We start from the raw sequence: 17,027 nt of genomic DNA, 5'->3' as shown, positions 1-17,027 counted from the left end.
TGTTTAATTGAAAGTGTTTTTTATCAGTTAGTTTTACTTTTTTTAATTCGTTTTAATTCGTTTCAATTTAATGTAATTTATGAGCAATATTTGTAATATTTAAACATTTCTTGTAAAGCGCCATTGTGTATTGCTGGAAATAGCGCTATAAAAATAAAATATTATTCTTATTATTTGACTATAAGGAGGGGATTAATGCAACTTGTCAAATCGCCTACCTGTCAACTCTCCTAAATTCGCCGAATCCCTCTCTCCACCCTTAGAACTTAGACAACTTGCCTTGTATTTCTTATCCTCAAAAACGCATCGCTCTACATACGCAATTAATACTTCGCAATCGTTCTTTGAGCGTGTATGGAGTACTTAATTATGCTCTAATAAGAAGTGATAATCCTGTGTATTGTGCTACAGGTGTAGTGGCTTTAACGTGTTTCTTATTTCGCGCTTAAATGGCACATTTACCGCTCTTAAGTGGTGCCTTTAATAGCATTAATAGTGCCTCCAAGACAAAGACACAATGTTGAAAATGGAAATTAAACTACGATAATCGAGCTTCTATGCACGGTTACATATCGCGCATTGATAATCCAACGCTCTGAAAGCCATGAACATTCCGTCAGTCAATTTTGAGCTTTCAAGAAACCTTTAAATTTTCGTCTATTAAGCTTTATTTAAGAGGTAAGTGAGATGTGAGATCACTGACAAAACTTACAGTCATTATTCACAAGTGAGATAAAATGGCGTCCTTTAACGACGCTACAGTTCTTTAAAAATGATTTTAATTCCTTATCGAACTCAAAGCTAAAATAGCCTGCGTAGCCAACCCGGTCTCTTTTTAGGGCGAAGGGAGGGTGTTCCCCTTTACAAAAAAGTGGTTACCAATATCGTGCAAATGGCCTTCACGCAAGCAACAATCGGTTTAACACATGGCGAAATTCAATAGTAAAGTGCTTTGATACAAGATAAAAGCTACAAAAGCAACGTGAAAAAAAGGCCACTGAAAGATTTCTATTGATATATACATGTTTACTTACAAGAAAGCTAGTTTCCTTGATCAAAACGTGCTGCTCATGTAAGTAGCCGAAGTTCTGATTAAAAGTTCCATGGCTTGTAGACTAGATTTCTTTTTCAATCAAAAAGGCAAGTAAGCATCGTGACGAACTATTTGATGGTATTTATTCAGAAAACACAGAAGAAAGCTATGTCGGTATATCCTTTCCCCATTCCAGTCAACTCTTGTGCGTGATCCACGTATATGGCCTGAATTTTTCTCAGACTTTCTTTTCGCAACTGCATGCATAAGTTGCGTTAAATACAACTGCGATGGCCTTCCTTCAAATAATTCTTCACTCCGCAGCTCACATATATGATTTTACAGTGCACTGTAATATATTTTAATTTCATCATTATCCTTTCACGGGTTTATCACGAACCAGTTCAACGTCCTGCTCCCAGTTGGCTTGTTAGCTTAATTGGTAGAGCGCTGCACCGGAACAGCAGTGGTCAAGGGTTCGAATCCCGTACAAGCCTGAATTTTATTTAGGCTTTGTTTTCGCAACTGCATAAGTTGCGTATAAAACTGCGATGATCTTCCTTCAAATAATTCTACACTCCGCAGTTCACATATATGATTTTCATATATTCATAATTTCAAAAGTGAAACTTGTTTCAACCAATCAGAAGCACTCTGAGTAGTAACACCTCATTGGTCATCCTCTGTTGATATGAAATTTCTACGCGCGTTAGTCAGACGTCGTTTCACGGGGGAACCAGTAGTGGTCGGCTATTCTCAGGCCAACAGACATTCAATATTAAAACTTTCAACACACTGTTTTTTTTGTTGAGGGATATTTTCTTACGTCACACTATATCACTGTTATCGTGTCATACTTCAGGTGTTACAAACTGACTTGGCTCAAAAAATTGTGAAATAGAAAAAGCTACAAACTAGAACTGTTTGCCGAATGAATTTTTGCATTGTGTGTGTGCGGAATTTGAAAATCATTGCTTTAAGGTGTCATTGGGCTAATGAAGCTGCATGATTTTTCTTAAAGCATTTAAACAAATGTTCCTTAAAGAACAGATAATAGAACCGTAATTATTATTTTTGCCGTTGATAACGCGGGTCAGACATTTTGAAAAGCCCTTTTTTTACTAATTATGTGGAATAACATGAGAACATAATATTATAGTAAGCCTCATACTGGTTATATGCTGAAAAAACCATACGCAATTGCTTCAATCTACCTTACCAGATGTCTGATAACCCCAAAAGCTATAACCAGAACCTATTTTAAAGTACAACTCCAAGTAGTGATTAACCAGTATGGGTAGGAAGAGTCTCAAAATACTAAATCTGAAATGCAACACTTTCCCGCTGTCCATGAATATCTGGACAAAACAGGCCAGAAGGTTAGCCAGTGAATTAGAGATAAAAAGTAAGAGAAGCCATTGAGATCAAACAGAGAAACAGAGACAGGGGCTATGATCTCCCTATGGGTTTTCAATAATATTTTGTCATGCCGCTACGCTACGTGCCAGAAGTGTACAATACTAAACTACTGACAAAAAGTTGTAGAAAGTTTATTTTTAGAAATGAGCAAATAAGCAATGTGAATATTATATTGTTAAATGTTAGGTATTAAAATCAAGTGTATGGTTGTGCTACTTAATTTGGTTTGTAAACATTCCTCAAAGTCTATTAATTTTGTTGTGCACAACACCATTCCATCAAGTTGTCAACTTTTTTTTTATTCCCTCCTGCATTGGAAAAACCAGGGCATGAGTAACTGCTTAAGAGCATATCTGTTGCTTTAAATGATTCCCTAGGAAAGACAAAAAAAAAATATCTATGAAAATAAGGTACGCACCCCTCCCAGCCTAAAACACGTCCGGTCCAACAAAAATAATTATTGTCTGCAAAAAAATACAATCCCATCGGCTGCCATTTCCTGCCAGCACAACCTTGTGTGTTGATGGTGAGTGGTCTCTTGAAGCTGTACAGTGATGCAGTCTAGAACTGCATGTGTGTTACTGTTAACATATTCAATAATTACATGTATACTTTTCAGAGGAACTCCCCCATTTCAAAGTGGCACCAACCAGAAACATAAGATCTTCTCAAAATCTCCGTAGTAAATTCTGACTGCATACATGAGCATACAGTCTGTAAAAGCCACACTGGCATTGAATAATAGTTTAATTATTAATGGTTAACTTACATCTTCATTGTACAGCTGTTCAATCCATTGCACTGGGTCAGTGGTTTCAGTTGTGCATAAAAAACTTGTTCATAACTGTGCTAGTACTTTGTGTGCTTTTCTCTTAGGTGGCACTGTAATCTTGTAATCCGTATTTATGCGGCTGTAAACAGAAAAAAAAAACCTTTTTACTTTCTTTGTGAAAGCCCATTCTGTGTAGGATTTCCTCTCTGAGTATTCTCTTGAAGGCCTTTTGGATAGAAAGTGTGCCGCACAAAATGTACATGTATACAACTAACCAATAACAAAACTTGCCTTGCTTAACCTTTCCTTATAATCAATAATTATGGGGGTAAAAAAACAACTTTGTTCTAGCTGTTTGGCATTATAACTCGTAATGCTGTATGAACATTAATTTATCTTCGCTACTTGCAGCCTCTTTTTCCTGGTACTGCAGAAGACCAAGGAAAAGAGGCCTCTGCTAGCAGGGGGACGATATTATCCTAACACAGACAATTGTCATCACTTTGAATTTCAATTTATATACACATGTTCATGTAGTTACAGTAAAATTCCGAAAATAAGCCCTGGGGCTTATATTTTTCAAGGGCCCTTTTTGAGGGGCTTATTTTTGGAGGGGCTTATATTCGGAGGGGCTAATCTACGGAGGGAAATTTGAGTTTCAAAATCGATTGGGCTAGCCATATAGTTGAAAGTAAATTTACCGTTTTGGTTTTGTTTTACTTTTTATTTGAAGGCAATTTTCCAAGTACAAGCCCCCGGGGAGCTTATATTTGGAGGGGCGATTTAACGGAGGGTTTTTTGCGTTACCGGTTTGGGGGGCTTATATTTGGAGGGGCTTATTTTCGGAATTTTACGGTATTTCATAGTCATGTAGTTTAGTTTAGGTCATGCTATCCTACAAAAGGTTCATAGTACTAAATAACAATTATTCACCGAAGTGGAGGTGGCTAGTCGTGGTATTTACCGAACTGCGAAGCAGTGAGGTAAATATCCACGACTAGCCACCGACACTGAGGTGAATAATTGTTTTAGTATATATTAAAACAGTGAGATCATTGAGCACAAAAATGATGATTTTTAACTCAAATACTGTTGCCAACGATTACAATTTTGGCGCGTAATGACCGGGCGGCTGCGGCCGTCGCTTTATTCTTGCCGACAATTAAAACTTTTCAAGGCATTTGTTTAGCTCTTGCGGGGAAATTTCTTCAAAAGGAGTTGTGAATTCTTTCTGTATTTAAAATCATTCTATAAAAAAAGATTATTAAATTTAGTTTGAAGCTTATTTATGAACAACTCAACTAAATAAAGTAAGCAAGACTTAAACTTAATTTGCATTTGTAAACAAAAACTTTTTCACCAGTTTTATCGATAAATTAGTGTCAAAAAGACAAAGCTTTACCTGTTAAAACTTCCAATCCGAACTTCGTCACCTTCTTCGTGTATTTCGGAAACAGCTTGCTTGATTAGTTGTGAAATTTGTTTGTTTGTTTACGGCAGAAAACCGGGAAGGCATTTTGCTCGCAACTTACGCGAGTTTGGCGTTGCTCGCTCGGAGGAACTGGAGGTGAATCAGTGAATAGTGCAGGATATTCACTGATTGGGTAGCCAATCAGAGCGCTCGAAAAACACTATCCACTGTTTTAGTATATACTAAAGAAGAATATCCCTTTCAAGGATAGTTTTAACAACTCACAAAGCATACACTGTTAATTATGCTCAACACTCCTATAAACCTTACCGACGGGAGTACCCCCCACCCCAGGCCTACCTGTCTGCTAAGGTTATGAGAAAGTCTCTAACCCGGTAATGGTTGCTATAATTCTTTGCTGTATAATACCATATGGAAATTTATTTACTTTGCTTTTTTAAGGCACTAGCAATTAGAAAGGTGATGAGGTGGGGGGGGGGGGGGGGGGGGGGAGGCAGAAGCAAAAGCATTAAAAAAAATCCAGTAAAAGTTTTGAGAAATATACAAAATCTGCCTTGCCATCAGCACAAAAAAAATCCCATCTCAGGCAAAGATGGAGAATTGCATTTAAAGATCAGAAAGTAAGAGTCATCACTCAGCAAAACCAAGAAGTTGATTCTGTCAACCCAACTTGGAGGTGATAATCCAACTGGACCGCAAAAAAGACCTTTGTCTTTAAAAACTTTACCCCTTTGCCCATATTGTCTACATGTACATATGATATTAAAAAGCAATATTGTATTAAGAGGGAGAAATGTATAATAAATGTTAACTTGTCTTAGCCGTGATCACCACAACTCACAGGACCTTTAAAGGGACACGTTCATGGTTCACCGCATGCTCATTTATCAAAATGCTGTTTTTCTGCCGGGACATGCTGTATCGTCTATGTAATACATGCAAGCAATATGATCATATTATAATGTTGTCAAAGAACCAATCTGCACACTCCCCTGGCAGTCACTTGCACTTGATCAACTTAAATATTTGCAAATAGCTGTAAATTAATCAACCATGGAATAAAACCTTTGGGTCAACAATAAATTCAACGTTGGTACTGTTGGCATAATCCATGAGCTTTTCTGCGATTTTAGTACTCCTCCATCCTACTTCAGGTTTTTCTGAAATACACTTTTACTTTGAAATACCTCTGAGATCACTGAGATACATGTGAGTGGGATTATTAACCGACAGAATAAAAAATAAATTGGAAAAAAGTAATTTAATTAATGAGCATGCACTTAACCATGAACCTGTCCCTTTAATCCCCACTGAGAGTTAATTTATGCAACTTACGTTAGAAGGAAACAAAAAACTTAAATAACTAATGTAAGTCTTTTTAACTCTATTCTTCATAAAAAAATAATCACTATGGGAAGTCATAAAAAACCACTCTGTGTTGTAAAGTGCACCTCTGAGGATCTAGATTTCATTTTTTTCTTTCTGGGGTGGGGGAAAGGGGGTGGAGGGAGGAGGTATGTCCCAAGCTGCCTAGATTCTAAGAGCATGTTTGTGATGTACCTTTTGTCCATAGCACTTCCCATGACACATGGTAGCTGTCTTATATCAAACACTGAAAAATAAAATTGAAACAGAACTCTCTATGAATTATCAAAAAAAAAGAAAAAGTCACAAGTATACAAGCAATGCCACTTTAAAAAGGTATTTTATAGTACAGGTGTATGTAAGCTGTTATTTTAAACATTTTTAGCTTTCTGACAAAATCTAATGAATGATATGTATGCAACTGCATTAAAAAATTAGTTCATGGGATTTCACCTGAAAATAAAAATCATTAACAGGCATGTGGGCAGAAAAAAAAAGAACAAGTTCTCCAGCCTGAAAATCTCTGAGCCTGCATGTAACTGGCCAGATTGTTTTTGTGCTTGAGAGTTTTGGCGGCAAAGCTACAAGTGAGCATCTCCTCCTTATTCTCCACATGGCTTTACAGCTCCTCTACCAAAACTTTGTGCCACTTACCATCCTGCCAGCTACGAAGGCCAAAAATGCCCCCTCTCAAAAATTTGCTTAAAATAATGCTCCGTCCCTAATAAACTTTAGTAGTTGTTGTTGTCCTTTGTCAAAGGATCAGCTTACCCTTTCCACTGTACATAAAGGAAAAAAATCAACATGGCTGACTGAAACACTAACCTTTACCCCCCGCCCCCAACATTTACAAAGACCGTAGAAGAATAAAAATACTCTCATACAGTTAATATTAATTTGTTGTTACATACATGTACATGTACATGAAATATAAAACCGAGCCATTACCTCCCTTTGAATTTGGTTGCATTTTTCAAGCCTGTATGGGTCAAACATGTACCCAAGGCAAATTTTTAAACAGTCAAACATTCCACTATATCAATTTAAGGGTATTTGTAAATAAACAATAGAAAAAAATACTGAGAACATTAGGCAAGGTTTCTTTAAGCACTTGCACAGACAAATTCATCGCTACAACGTGCAGCAGCAACTTTTATGCATAATTAACACTGTCTACTACAAATTATACAGCCTGTGTATTACAGGCGACAGTATGTTAACTCATGATCAAACAGTATGCTGTAGTGGTACATGATATCTACAGAATGACCAGCCTCCTCACTTTCAGCAATATTTTATTGAATATTTTGTTTACCTCTTTTAATTTTTGGTCTAGTATTTCAAGTCAACATAAATTCTCTTACTCTTAAGTTTCACTGTATGATTTCTAATAACAAATTCTAATTTCAAGACATTCTTTGACTGTAATGCTCAAATCAGGTACCTTAAATCCTTTAAAAACTTTCCCAATTGCTATCTTGGTTGTGTTTCACAAATGGATATGCTCTCTGCTGTGAAGAAAACAAAGAAAATGATTAAGCTAGTTCTTGGAGGCAAAAATTACTAATATTATTTTGTAGTTACTTGAAATTTTTTGCCTTCCAACATCAAGAACACAAGAAACTTCTAAACTTTTTCTTTCCATCTCTCTTTTGTACATGTAACTGTTCATTTTTAACCTTACCATGAGAAACTATGCCATTATAAACCAACCCTCGCAAAGAGGGGAATCATTAATTCTGTATACATGTATGTATTACATGTAAGCACCCGCCAGCTTTCCCCAGCTTGCAGTGTACTCAAGAGCAAATATCCAAAACTCAGCAAATCAGACCGTTTTGTGTTATAACAACAGAAACATTGGTGAGGTACAGATGCTGAATGGCAGATAATAATTAAAAAAAGTAATTCAGGTCCTGCAATTTAGAATACTGATCTGTTATTGTTCATGTATCAGTATGTCAGAAATTAAGGTTCTTAAATCTGAACAAAATTGTTTTGACCACTATATGTACTCTTCTTTATAAAATAATTAATATTACAAGAAATTTGATGCTGATCACTGTTAGGGCTTAAAGGGTTAACACATCACTCAGGTTAATCAAACATAAAGGTTCTAAGAATAACAAAACATTATCACTAAGAAAAAAAAGTCTTCAATGTTAAATAAATTCTCCTCATCAGTACCAAGATAGGAAATGTAAGGAAAACAGAGTGGAGAATCCCTACAGACAAAAGTATAATTATTCATCTTGATGAGTGAAATGAAATAGAATAATTAATAAATGAATGTACCTGTTCAAACACCCATGACCAAAAAGAAATTGAGTGAAACTGATGCACTCAATTTCAAGGAAACAGGCAAAAGCATAATACATGTATTATTCCTTTAATAAGTATCTGAGCACAAACAAATAAATTATCATCATTTCAAATTCATTTTAATAAACCACACAAAAATTAAAACTTAATAAGATTTACTTATTTTTGGTCAAAAACGTTTTGCTTACACCTGTACTTACATGTACAGTGTAATGTTAAAGCTTAAATTAACACTGATTCATTCACCATATGAGCATGCATTACATGTACAAATCTTTGTGGTATTAATTTTAGTACAGTGTATGCTACAACCAGTTGCAAAAATGTTGAGACACTCCGACAAAAAACTGGCCTTTCTTACATGTACTTCAAATTGCAGCTAGTCGCACTTGTATGCGATATAATGTTCACCTCCCTCTTCCCCTTCATTCAAAGTTGTTCCTCCACGTTTTGAGCATGGTCTTGTATTGCTAGCAACTTTGATAAGGCATAATGAGCATAATGAGGGTTGGCAACGCTTTTGCCGGGTCCATTATTTCTCCTAGTTTTACTCCTACTAGAACGTGTCATCGGACAGCAACAACCCAGCCAGTCGATATCTAACGCCACTGTACACTCAATGAACCTATTTATCGCCTAGAAACACCACTGTATCCGTCAAAACTCTTCCATCGAAGATTCTGTTCCTTTGAAGTCCTTGGATCCTGTCTATTGTGCTCCTTACACTGGCCCTGAGTTTTGTACTAATGAGCCATTATTTCTGTGGAAATGGAATACAAGCACCAACAGTTCTTCTCACATTCTTTCCTGAGCTGCTACGAAAACAAGATTAACATCTTTTGTTTCGACCAAAGTCAAATTCAGGTGCCGTAAATGTCTTTGTAGGTATTATAATTCTAATTCAGTACAGTACAGACATTATTTGCAAATGTGATGGTGAAGAAGCTAAAAGGCTGGCTGAGTAATAAGCTGAACAAATATTTACAATGTACTGTTGAAATAAAATTCTACCGTATTTTCGTAACTGAGTTAGTATTCACTTTCTTTGTTTTTAAGTACGAAAACCACTTTGAATATCCAAAGGACGGTAAGCGAAGTCCCCGTTCAAAAATTCTGGAAATTCCTTGGGGGAGGAGGGGGAGTCATCAAAGACCCCCTGGAATAGAAAATCCTGGGGGGTGGGGGGGGGGGGGCAAATCAAAGAGTCTTCCCTGGTGGGGGTATGGATATTTTCTGGAACCACACATTTTAAATTAAATAGACTTTGGAAGAAAAAGGCAGGGAACCAAGAGCATTCTGGAAGATCCTTAATACAGTTCTACCCGGCAAAACCAACTCTCATGCAACCATTGATAAACTAACAATAGATGGCTCTGAGTTAACCGAGCCCTACCAAATAGCTAATGCATTAAACAACTACTTTGCCACTGTCGCACCTAACCTACTTCAACATGAGCACCAAACTAAAGAATCCTACAACAATGAACCTCAGGAAGCTGAAAACCATTTCAACTTTAGAAAGCTATCAGTTGACAAAATCTTCAAAATACTTAAAACAATAGATGCATGATCCAAAGCCACAGGTGCTGATGGTATACCAGCTAAAATTCTTAAGGCTGAGCACTGCTGGTCCTTGTTCAAGGCTGCTTACACCGTTGATGAACCTCTCTTTTGAATCCAGGGTGTTTCCAGACAGGCTTTAAATTGCAAGAATCACACCGATTTTCAAGTGCAGGGCGACATTGACAGAGAAAACTACAGGCCAATTCCCATTCTTCCTGTAGTGTCAAAAATCCATGAGCAGTTTGCAAATGAACAGCTACAATCATATGCCAGAGAAAAAGGCCTTGTCACAAAAGAACAATTTGGATATTCGAAGAACTCTTCGACCATTGCCGCGTTACTTAAAGCAGTCGACGAATGGAAATGGGCAAAGGATAAAGGGCTGATCTTCGATGTCATTGATCACTCATTATTACTCCAAAAACTCAAAGCAAACAGAATCTCTGGTGCTGAGCATGCATGGTTTTTTAGCTATCTTACCAACAGAAAGCAGTTTGACCAATGTAACGGGGTTAACTCAAATGAGAGAACTGTCACCCATGGAGTCCCCCAAGGATCCATACTACGCCCAACCCTTTTCTGTATACACATCAGTGGCGTAGTGTCATTAACACCAGAGAGCTCTGTGTTTCTTTACGCTGACGACACTGAAACTCATCAATCGAGTTCTACCCTCGAAACCGGAGTTCTCAAAATAAATTCTAACCTAAAAGACATACTAACCTGGCAAGTTTTCTGTAAACAAATTTTGTTTACAGAAAACTTGCCAGGCATATGTGAGTGGCATTACATGGATGTGCAAAATTTTAATTACTTAGCAAAACAAAAGAAATAAATTAAAGTCAAACCTCTTGTAAGGGACCACCCAATATGCTAAGGCTTGATAGTCGCTTACAGGAGGTGGTTGCTTACGAGAGTTGGACCACAAGAGCAAAATTTTTAGGTCAACAAAAAATGGAGCGGTGTATTCAAAAAAAATTATGAAAGCTTACTTTCCCCTGCCAATTAATAGTAGTTTTATTGACAAAATCATTAGCTATTCTATGTGACAGCTCATAAGATGTCTGACGAACAAAAACTAAACTTCTTCAACTGAAACCTGCAAATCTGAGTCTCTTTCTCAAGGGTAATGGTTATTAGTAAAATCCAACTAGTGGTCTATTATCAATGCTGTATTCTGATTGGTTGAGCTACTACTAGGCTATTATGTTATAGCCCACTAGTAGTGAAAAGCGTGGGCTTTTGGGGGGCAAAAAGGGACTAAAGTCTAGCTTAAGAAGGCCTCATGGGCTATTGACTCAGTGCCCATTCAGCCTCGAGGAATAATTGTTAAATATTGTAGTTATAGATTGAACACAGTGTAATAGATCTGTAAACAATAATGAAAGCCAAAGAATTAATTCCTTTTTGTCCATTTTTACAATGTACTTCACTGTTTAGTAGACCATGTGTCAAGTGGTCGCCATTATCGGAGGTTGAAACCAATCAGGGTCCAAAATTGCGCCTTCCTAGTCGCCAATGTGACTAAAAATTTAGTCCTGGCGACCAGAATTTCATAGCTGGTTGCCAGCTAGCGACCTTATAAAGCTAGTTGTTATTGTGGACTTTAACGTTTGGAGAAACTGATTAAGAATTGAAACATTGAAGCTATTTGCCAACAGGTGTCTTACTTTTTGTCCTGCTGATATTTTTTAATTAAAAGTGAAACGAATCTTCCTGTAATTATACCTCCACAACAGCTACGATCAATACAAGTTGAACGTTTCCATGCCGCCATGTTGTTTTCAGCTGTAATACGGTAAGTACGTTATGTACTTTGTGGATGTGGCAAAGTTGTGGCCCGGTACGAGCAACATGGCGGCTTGACTCATGTTTATGTTGCGTGTTTCATGGTAGTTATCAGAAGAAAATAGAGTTTTGATGATCAGTACAGTCATTAGCAGACTGAGCTTTCTGTTCCTACGTTCTAGGACGTCACTTGTACAATTACGGTTGCTTTCTGGTATCGGGAGCGGAAGTAGTGCAATTTTCTGAGCATAAAAACGTCCATACCATACATTTTTTATTCGTGTTTAAACTTTTATTTGAAAAAAGGTAGGGGGAATTTTTGGCGACAACAATTTGCCCTCTGGCGACCAAAAATTTATACTTAATCGCCAGTTGGCGCCCGTATTAAAAAGTAAATTTCAGACCCTGACAATAGAAAATTCTAAAACTGTCAGCCAAAAAAGTGGTCGCAGTTGCTTATGGGAGGTGGTCCTTTACGAGAGATTCCAGCATAAGGCTTTGACTGAGAACATTTTTGGTGTTTTGGGAAGGCAGTCGCTTATGGGCGGCGGTCGCACATGGAGGTTTGACTGTATATTGAGCTGATCCCAGGTGACACAAGAAAAAACAGTTTTTCCTAATTTAAATTCTCATCGACTCTAATCAGTTTACGTGTATAACTTATTGTCTTCAGTGCAAAATTATGTTAAAGACATTTCATGGTGTACTTTGAACCAATCAAAACCTTGTTGCTGAGCAAAAGTTCAAACTCTTCAAAACAAGACCCATAACTGTGTCAACTCAGGCTTCATTTAGGAAATAAACTTTGCTTACAAGAATAAGACGTGCTTTAGTACTGAAGGGTAATTTGGTTTATATTATAATCAACAACCTTGCATGGCAAAGATCTTACGTGTACATGTATGTCTTCCCTCACCCTTTAATACATGTATTGTAAACACAGAATCGTTGCACTGTATACATTTCCAGTCAAATGAATAGATATCAGAATTAATCATTCAAATACCGATATAGACAGCTACATACAACATGTACTTAATGATAACCATGTACCTATGCGATCACAGAAACTGTACAGTAGAGATAATCATTGGACCAATGAAAAATCCAGTTAACCATAAACATCATCATGCTTGGTACAGTAATTAGATTCACGATGTATTTTATAGATAATGTACAAAGCGAAGCTGTAGATCAATTTCAAGATAGACAATTACGATCATGCTTAGAACTAATCTACACAAATAGAATCAATAGCAAATGAAACAAAAATACATGTACACATCTGTCCAAGCTTTGTTCACTTTTCTTCCTCAAAACAAACAATGTTTATTACTAATGTTTCGTCTACGCTGATTGATGTACTGCTCACAAACAGGCCTGATTATTTTATTAAATCGGGGACATTTGGTCCAGAAATCAGTGATCACTGCCTGATATATGGTATATTAAACGAGAAAACTATACACCACTAGCCAAAAAACTATCATGTCCAGGAATTTAAATAGCATTTACCTTTGAACCTATTGCAGAGGAATTGGCTAATGCCCCGTGGCAGGTTGGAGAAATTTTCAATGATATTGATGATAGAGTTGATTATTGGAATGGATTAATAACTTATGTGGTGGACGCTCATGTTGCACTGAGGAAGAATACGGGAAATCGATGTACCATACATGACATTAGAATGGAAAAATGCCATCAGAAGGAAAAGGAAATAATTTATGCCCAACTGTATGCAAAAAACAAAACCGCTGAAAATTACGAGCTCAAGAAAAAGTACAGAAATTTAGCCACAAAGGGGCGCAGGAAGGCAATCAAAGAGTTTTGGATGAAGAAAACAGATGACTTAAAGCAAAAACCATGGGAATTTTTCAAGACATTTTGACCAGTTCTTGGCAAGTCTAAAGGGAGTAACACTATCAGCTTAGAAACTGAAGAAAACTCTGTTGAAACTGATGAGAGCATTATTTCTAACAAGTTTGCTCACTACTTTACTAATAATATAGCCTCCACCATTGGGGGAAATCATGTACTTGACCTCAGCGAAGAAGATCACAAAAATCACACTAGCATAAATGCCATAAGAAAGGAACAACTGGATATCGACTTTAAATTTCAGCCAATCACAGAGCATGATGTTAATGAGGAGCTTGCGAGTATAAGCACTAAAAAGTCTCCAGGATGGGACTCAGCTATACCACCAATAATATTTAAAGAAATCTCACATGCCATATCATTATCTCTGCAGTCCATATTTAATCAATGTGCTGAAGACTGTAGTTGGCCTACTAAATGGAAAATGAGTGAATGGACACCTGTGTTCAAGAAGGGAGAGAGACAATTAATCCAAAATTACTGTCCGATTACAGTCCTCCCACTAATTGGCAAGATATTTGAACATCTACTATGTAAACAGATAACGGCAAGCTACGATCATATCATGTACTCTAAAATGACAGCTTATAGAAAAAAACACAGCTGTGTGACTGCATTAATTAGCTGGGTGGAAGATTGGAGACTAGCCTTGGATAACAAACAGAAAGCACTTTTGTTATCGATGGACATGTCTAAGGCCTTTGACTTAGTTCTTCCCTCATTAACTGTGGCCAAACTTGGTGCTTAGAGTTTTAATGACAAATCATTGCAATTAATGCGTTCATATTTTAAAGACCTGCTCAACAGGGTGAAAGTTGGCAAAACTACTGGTGACTGGAATGTGACCAAACGTGGATGCCCTCAAGGATCCCTCTTTGGTCCAACACTGTGGAACTTGTACCAAAACGATCTATCGTATCACATAAATGAGATTGCAAATTTAAATATGTATGCTGATGACCATCAGATGTATATAGTTGGCAGCGATATGTCCATTATGTGTACTAATATGGAAAAGGAAGGAAACTCTGCCCTTAAATGGTATAAGGGCAACTATTTACTGTCCAACCCAGAAAAACTTAACGCCATAGGGATTAAACGATGTAATGAAACTGAACAGATTAACATCAAGATCGGTGATCAAGCGATTAAGACAACAGATAATATCAAGCTACTGGGTGTGAACTTGGACGAGAATCTTTTTCTTTAGCCAACATATTAGCGAATTATGCAAAAAGGCCAGTCAAAGGGTGGGCGTTCTCGCAGGTTAAGAAATTTAATTACTACGGAGGCTAAACTATTACTTTACAAAACTGCTATCATGCCATATCTCACCTATTGTCATCTCACATGGCATTTCTGTAAGGCGTCGGATACAAGTAAATTTGAAAGAATTCAAGAGCGGGCACTAAGGATAGTTTATAACTCACATTCAGAAACGTATATAAACTTATTAGATCGTGCTAAACTACCAAGCCTTCTTAATACGAGAATACAAGACATAGTTATACTCATGTACAAGGTTAAATATAGGCTAGTTCCTGATTTCATTTGTGACATTTCATTTGTGACATGGTAAACACTCTCTTAGATATCTTGGACCCTTTTTATGGAACAAGCTAGATAAAAACATCACTGAAACGAGCAGCCTATCTAGGTTTAAGTTTCATATTAGATGTAGGGATCTTACTCAACTGATAAATGGCAACAATTGCTCGGCGTGTGTAATTTGTACCTCTTAAGTTGTGCCTGTGTTCCTAGAATTGTTTTGAATATTTTAGCATAATTATTGTAAATGTATATATAATATATATAGGATTATACTATAGCTTCTTTTATAGCTTTTTTATTTCTAGAAATCTTTAATTTATCATATCATTCATTATTTATTTTATCTTTATGTTGTGTCCCCAATAAGCATCAGCTAAATACATCGACACATGAATAAAGTTTATCATCATTGTCATCAAACATTAAAAGGATTGTTACATGTGACGAAACCTGCAGTAGCAGGGCTCGAAATTAAAAAAATCCTCAGGTCGGCTTTTGGCGACCAACTGGAGAAATGTAGTCGCCAGATGTAAATTTTTAGTCACCAGTTTGTGTATATGATGCAGCTTGTAGTCAGGGCTTCTGGTATTTCGCGCCGTCGCAAGGCCGCGTAATTCACAAAAACAAGCAAAACACTGGGAAATTTGATAGAAATCTTATCAAATACATGTCTGTACAACATATTTGGAACTTTTCTTAGCTATTGGGGCTATTTACTTGCCCGTAAACGTGTAAATTTATCTTGAACAACGTCCCGAAACTCCGAAACTACCAGGCGTACATTATGTGGCGAAAAACTGGGCACTAGCCATGATGTTAAAGGCTTTGCCATTGGTTCAGTTCCAGAGCGTATTGTTGTTGAAAGAGCAAATGATGACCTCTGTTAGAAAAACATTAAAAACGTTTGTCTGGTCAGCGCGAAACCGATCGATCTCTAACGAAGTTTTCCCTGAAAATAACCACAAAATCGGCCTTTTTTGACCGATTGATTTTCGGCTAAGTTTCCCTCAACCCTGTGAAATCGGTCCATTTTTCCACGAATTTGCCCCTAAAAATCCCACCAAATTTGACTTTTTTTCTGCGACCTATCAGAAGCCCTGCATTGTATGGTGCGATCCATCAGATTTGAAAATATCGTGGATAGAAGTCGGTATAAATTTGGAGGCAAACTGGCTCTGTTTATGCGATTTGGCACATTTTTTATTATGAAAGCAAAGCAGAATAAGATGAAATGTTTGTTTTAACTTTACTCTTTTAATTTAAATCTAAATCATAGAGAAATCTGGTCGCCAGTTTGGCAACTAAACTAGAATTTTTAGTCGCCAAGGAGAAAATGTTAGTCGCATTGGTGACCGTATCAGTCACAATTTCAAGCTCTGAGTAGCACATTACAGCGGTTCCCGATAATACGCTCCCTCAAAAGGTTTTTCCTGTTGATTGAAACCTGAGTTTCGTGTATGTTCATCAACTGTTTCCATTGTTTCCCCCACGCCCTGCTAGAGAAATTGTTTTACTCAATAAGTGAAAAACTGCAAGAACATTTTCAAAAGGCAAAGGAGTTTCCAATTTTGCTGAGATGGAAAATTATATTACGTTGAAGCAAAGTGGACAATGGCTAAATGAAATAGCTGAAACACTTTCTGACTACGCAAAGTTTTTAAGGTTGCTAGAAGATTTTTCCATTGTATGAAAACATGAGCCATGAGCAAGTTCTGCAATGGAATAAGTCAATGAAACAAAAGATTATCAGGTATGAGCAGAGGAAAAGTTCTCCTCTGAAATGAGGCTATTTTTACAAAAAGGGAATATTATGTGAATGTGAATTTCTTTAAGTTGTAGACTAGGAGCATCTTCAATTTATACTTTTTCTTCTTCTTCTTCTTAATGTTGTATTGAATGAACTA

General features: G+C 36.9%; 1 non-coding gene across 1 annotated transcript; it reads left to right on the top strand.

The window, feature by feature from the left end:
- The first annotated feature begins 1,457 nt into the window (after positions 1-1,457).
- Positions 1,458-1,530, top strand: Trnas-gga (transfer RNA serine (anticodon GGA)). The gene has a single exon. It is a non-coding gene; the product is annotated as a tRNA-Ser (tRNA).
- The last annotated feature ends 15,497 nt before the right edge of the window (positions 1,531-17,027 follow it).

Source organism: Porites lutea, chromosome 1 (assembly GCF_958299795.1).
Source record: "Porites lutea chromosome 1, jaPorLute2.1, whole genome shotgun sequence".
In the NCBI taxonomy this organism is placed as follows: Eukaryota; Metazoa; Cnidaria; class Anthozoa; order Scleractinia; family Poritidae; genus Porites; species Porites lutea.
The sequence above is the reverse complement of the archived record's forward strand: the minus strand, read 5'-3'. Positions and strand labels throughout refer to the sequence as shown.